This window comes from Ailuropoda melanoleuca, chromosome 19 (assembly GCF_002007445.2).
Source record: "Ailuropoda melanoleuca isolate Jingjing chromosome 19, ASM200744v2, whole genome shotgun sequence".
Lineage (NCBI taxonomy): Eukaryota > Metazoa > Chordata > Mammalia > Carnivora > Ursidae > Ailuropoda > Ailuropoda melanoleuca.
Genome location: NC_048236.1, coordinates 26611950 through 26618409, shown reverse-complemented (window position 1 = coordinate 26618409; position 6460 = coordinate 26611950).

Sequence of the window (6460 nt, the reverse complement as noted above, 5' to 3'; positions counted from 1 at the left end):
ACGGCGCCGACGAGCCTGGCGAGGAGCAGCCTCCCCACGGGCGCTGGCGGCGCGCCCTGCCCCGCGGCCCCGGGCAGTGAAGCTGAGACCGCGCGCGCGGCCACGCTGGGGGGAGGTGTTGGGATTTTCATTTGCAGGTCAGAGCAGTGAACGTGTTATCAGCGTTGTTTCTTCCGGCGTTGCTTCATCCAAGAGTACGCTTTCTGACTGTAGAGAACTTTGTTTCTGCAGGAAACCTAGCTCCCTGCGCGCAGTCTTGTAGACATTTTTGCCCTTGCCCTTGAAATGCTTGCAAAATACTTTGCTCGCAAAAGCTGCGAGGAGAGAACGTGCCTTGTGCCTTTAGTTAGCACGAAGGGCAGCCTCAGTGAAACTCTTAGGTTAAGCGGTAAGTCCTGGAACCCAGAACTACTGTATATTTCAAGAGGGCAGTTCATCTTTTCCAATACTTGTTTGCAATTCAACCACACCACGATTCAAGTAATTCCCCTCCTCAAACCGAAAAGGAGGAAAGAAAAAAAACTCCATTTCAATTATTTCTCTTCCTTTTCTATCTTCTGTTATACCATAGGGCATAGAATGCTCTCATACATCTCTTTAACAACCACAAACTTAAGCCATGTAGCTGAAATTATTGTACCAACTGGATACAGTTCCATATTGCCTTAAACCTCCTTGTTTTAGACACACTAACATTTATGCCAAATTGCAGATTATTCTGCAGAGATGGAATTGCATGTTTGTGTTGTATATTTAGTATGAACTTTTTTTTTCCAGAACATAATGTTTCTTAGTTATCAAAAGCAGTTGGAAAATGTTTGCAAGACTATGAACATAGAATTGCTGCTTTTATATTTTAACTGCAGATTGTGAATTTCACTGCCTTATATTATTTATTTCTGAAACAAAAGAGGCATTTTTCAATAAAACTACTGAAAATTTGACATGGAATGTTTTTTCTTTGAATGGCCTTTTGGAGTGTTCAGGCGGTTGTCACAACAAACAAGTTTATATCCTTGGATACAGTTACAAATCTTGCTAATACTATTAAATTATGCTAAATAACTTTAGATTTTTAATGATACAGTGAAGTCATAGAGAATGTCGAGAGCCTTAAAAAGCTCAGCGGATTCCAGAGGCTTTATTGGGAATGTAGAGGATGTGTGGGTTGGTGGAAAAACAACGAGGTATCCTAGGAGACCCCAAACAAACAAATAATCTTTAACAACCCACATGATTTTGACTTAATCACCTTCCTATACCATATTTTACCCAATAACATGTTTAATGCAAAAAGGAAAATTCCTTAATGGAAATTTTTACATTTAGTTTTAAAAATTTCTTAAAATTTCCTAAATGTAAAAATTTCCTTTTGCACTTTGACGAATTCAGTAACTTCATTCTAAATAGCAAAGAAAACAATGTAAATGTTGGTTTGAAAGAACCAACATCAATCAAAGGAGAGAGGAAGTGATAAGAAATTTGCTACAGAGCAAAACATTTGAGTTAAATACTTCCTGGAGGCCAAGATCAAAAGGAAATGACAATACAAGAATGCATTGTGTTTGGGAGGTTTCTAGCAGATAGTGCTAAAGTCAGGGCATTCACCTGTAATTCCCCAGTACCTACATTTAAAAAAAATTGTATTATTATGTTCAATTAGCTAGCATATAGTACATCATTAGTTTTTGATGTAGTGTTCAACGATTCTAATGAATGCGTATAACACCCAATGCTCATCACCACATGTGCTCCCCTTAATACCCATCACCCGGCTACCCCTTCCCCCAAACCCCTCCCTTCTGTAACCTACATTTTTAAAGTTAGAAGAGACCACTGAGATCATCCCAGTTCAGTTCTTTGCTTTATGGAGAAGGAAACAGACTCAGCTAATTAGTATCAGAACAAGACTAAGACTCTAGGTCTTGTGGTTCTTAATCCAGTTTTATTACCAGATACGCCCAGCTCCCCTCCTGGGAACACTAACTCTCTGGGCAGGAGCTTTCAAACCTTACAGTTCTGTCAATTTATTCTGATTAATTTTCTGATTAATTTTGGTTTCTGATGCTCCTTAATGAAGAGCCTCTGTATCAGGAGATTCAAGACAGGTTTAGTTCCTTGTCACTGACCCAGCTGTGGCCCAAGACCACATGAGTTTGAGGCACAAAGGAATCCCGTCTTCCCTCACTGGCTCCATGTGGGTTTGATTCTTGACATCGCGCAATGTAGTGATTGAACTACTTGCTAGTCTGTTCTGGGAGAGGGGATGAGGGGCCGAGGCAGTTCTAGCCACGGGATAAGCACAAAATTAATATCTAGCTGAGATATATGTTGTGATTTTTATTTTCATAGTGTATTTTCTCCTTAGGTTTGGTGACTCTTATGTTAAAATTATTTTTGTAATACCTGATTGAGTGAATATGGACACGTGACAGGGAGAAGAGGCCAGGTAGCCTGGGTTTAAAAACTAATTAAAACCCCACAAAATCAAACATGTGGTGCTGTTTTATTTATTCAAACTTACTTTGGAGGAAACCTAGCATAACCTGAAACACTTATTCTAGCCCTTTAAACTTGAAAGTGCTATAAGAAATTCATTTTCTATAATTTATATTTGAAGCTAGGGCTCTTATTTTTAAGAAACTAGTCTAAGAAGTGGGAAGGGATTATAGCTTCGAATGAGGTCTACTGTAGGAGATATTTCAAAATTTAAAAACAGCACATACATAGATACTAATTTCTGAGTATTCTTACAAGAATATTTTGTACTGTGGGATTAGCGTTTTTTTTAAGTAAGTTTAACGGGTGGCTACATGTATATTTTCTCAGATTTGCGAGCATGTATTTTTGAGTCTGTAAAGAATTANTAATATTTTGTACTGTGGGATTAGCGTTTTTTTTTAAGCAAGTTTAACGGGTGGCTACATGTATATTTTCTCAGATTTGCGAGCATGTATTTTTGAGTCTGTAAAGAATTATGCTACCAGGGGCACCTGGGTGGCTCAGTCGTTGGGCGTCTGCCTTTGGCGCAGGGCGTGGTCCTGGAGTTCTGGGATCGGGCCCCACATCAGGCTCCTCCGCTGGGAGCCTGCTTCTTCCTCTCCCACTCCCCCTGCTTGTGTTCCCTCTCTCGCTGGCTGTCTCTATCTCTGACGAATAAATAAATAAAATCTTTAAAAAAAAAAAAGAATTACGCTACCTATGGGGTTGCTCAAGCTTGCATTTAATTTTTGTACAAATAAGGTGAATGTAATTGTTCCTAAGTATTTATGATTTTTTATCTATCTTGTACTGTATTTGGCACATTAGGTTATGTCCTCATTTGGTTTTAGTAATGATTTCTCCATAATACAAAGGGTTTGATTATACTGCTCTCATATGGTTTGAGCGCCTTATAAAAAGTAGTAAATTATATAAAGAACAGCTGTGATAAATCTTTTATTTTCAAAGGCAATCTTTTAAATACAAATTAACATTGATCCCTAAGTCACTCTATACTTGTGGTTAGAAAATGAATTCAAATGTGAATGTCTAAAAGAACACTTATTAACTTTTTCGCTCTTAGATCAGGCTGCTGATGGTTATTGGAAAAAATCACATGGACTTGCTTTCAGGGAATGACCTCCGTGTGGTCACTTATAGACTGTCTCCAATGCTGATGTCTTACCTGGTTTTATATCAGTACATCCAACAGTATGTCCCTCCCCGAAGTTCCACAGACAACTCAAAATTAACACATTTGATATTGATTAGGATTAGAAGTCAGTCGTGACTAACAGAAAGTCACAAAATAACAGTAGCCTAAACAAGTACCAATTTCTCTATAACTCATGTTTAAAAAGTCAAAGACCCAGGCTCTTTCTATCTTGCTGCTCTTTGTTTTGTGGTTTCCATGGCCCAGTTAAACGGATGATCCAAGATTAATAGAGCTCTGGCTACGATGTCCATATTCCCCTGCAAGAAGGAGAAAGGGCAGGGAAAAATCCCCACCCTTCCATTTAAGTACACTTCCTGGAAGTTGCAAACATAACTTATAGCAACAAATTTATATTCCATACCATTAGCCAGAACTTAGTCATTTGGCTATATCTAGCTGTAAGTGTGAAATGTCACCTTTGTTTTGGGTGACCGTTGTGCCAAACTAAAATCAGCTACTCTGTTATTATGTAAGGGGGGAAAGGAATACTGGGGTCAAGTCAAGGCTTCAGTCTTTGACACAGTGTCCAAATCTCAACATATCTCTCCATAAATCTAATTTTCTCCACTGTCCCCCGACTCTCCTACCATCAAGTTCCTCAGGCCAGAAATTTGAGAATGACCTTAAACTCTTCCTTCCTTCATTTCTCACATCTAAGCAGTGACGACTAGCTGAGTGAACTCCTTCATATATCTGAATCACCCTAATGACTCAATTGTTACTACTCAATTTTAGACCCTTGGGATTTCTTGTCGTGACTATAATAAATGGTCCCTTAAAGGGTCTCTTTTCCTGTAGCCTTGGCCTCCCTCAAATAAGTCTTCAGATTCCAAAGTGAATCAGCATGTTGGAGATGGAGACCCAAGAATATGTATATTTTAAATGTATTCTTCAGGTGAGTCATAACGATCAGCCAGAATGGGAAACTTTACACCTTCTGTCTCTGGCTTTGAATATACTTTTTATGCCAAAATTATATTTCTAGCCCAGTCCTTTCTTTTGATCCTTTAAGCATATATCCAACCAACTGCCTTGGTACATCTCCAGTTGGACGTTTTACAGGCATTTCAAATTCAGAATGAACAAAGTGAAAACCCTCACCCCTTTGTCCACACCAGTATTTTCTACAAGACAAGTTTCTTGTCTCTGAGTGATACTTTCTCAATTACTTAATTCAGAAACATGATAATTAACATGACTTTTCTTTCCCTCACCTCCTACGTCCCATCAATCACTAAATCCCTTTGGTTCTATCTCCTAAGCATCTTTCAACTGTTCATCTCTCTGTATCCCCACTGCCATTCTCTCCCTCTAGGCCCCATTGACTTGTCTGGATTTCCCAGAAGTCGTCTATCTGGTCTCTTTCCAGCCATTCTTCCTTCACTCCAATCCATTTTCTTATAGCTTAGCATCCAAAATGATTGTTAAGAGTGCAAATCTGGTCACACCACTACATTTCTTTAAATTTTTTAGTAGTGTCTAGTTCAGAATGCTCATTAGTCATTAAGTCAATGCTCATTAGTCATTAAGGACTTGACTTCTTCCTACTTTTTGACGTCATGATACCTCACCTATCTCATTTGGTTTTCTCCAGCTACACTGGACTTCCTGCGCTGCCCTACATTATTTTGAGCCTTCACAGGTGCTATATCCCTTCTCTGGAACATGCTATCTTTATTTGGTCATATCCTACTAATCCTTTGATGCTGAAATAATCACTTCCTTTGGGATACCTGTCTTATCACTTCCTAAGTTCAAGATCCATGCAATGTGGCAGAGACCATATTGATTTTGTTCACTCTTGTGTTTCTAGCAGCCACCAAAGTGCTGGTATTTAGGTGGTGTTCAATAAATATTTATTGAATTAATAACTTCAGGTGGAATAAACTATTTTTCTTGACACACCAGATTCTATTTGAAACATCAAAATACTGTATGAAGATTGAATAATTTGTGTGTGATTGAACTTCTTTATGTCCACTTTGTTGCAGAGCAGTGTTCCCCCTCTCCCCCGTAGGAGCCATGAGTGATAGAAAGTCTTGATTATTCCTTACTTTGGGCTGTTGTATAATATGCTTCTTTTCATGGTAATATCCTACTGTTGGAGGAGAACATCAAGAGTACATGACCACCAGTAGACCTATGAGCTGCACCCAGGCAATCGGAGGCTCTCCCCATCTCTGCCCTTCCCATTCCCACACTAGGAGATGTTTGAAGGATACAGCTTTGAGAGAGTAAAGTGTTCTTGGGAACATCTGGACTGAATATATGATTGAACTCAGTTAAGACCTCTAGATATACTTTTTAAAGATTTTGGTGGATAGATGTGGATATCTTCTTGTCTTGTAACCACCTAACACAAGCCTTGTAAGTTCCCTTGCTTATTAAAACTGCCACCTATCAATCTGGAATGGTCTGCCTCATTCTTTGTTTTCTCCTTGTCCTCTTTGTATAGGGTCCAGTTTCAGATTTCACCAGGGAAGTTCCCAAGGTTTTGAATCAACAGTTGGTGAGCCAGCTAGGGCAGATGGGTATTGGGAAAGAGGCATCCATGAGGGATATCCTGTGTTGACCATTGACGTCTATGTGGGGAAGGGGGGCTCATATATTAAACACTTGTGGCCTGTAGTGTGAGACTGCGGAGACACCCTGAACATGCTGGCTGGTCTAATGCACTTGTTGGAGAAACTGCATGGGGAGCGAGTGCACTGCCNTTGGAGAAACTGCATGGGGGGCGAGTGCACTGCCGCAAAGAGAAACACA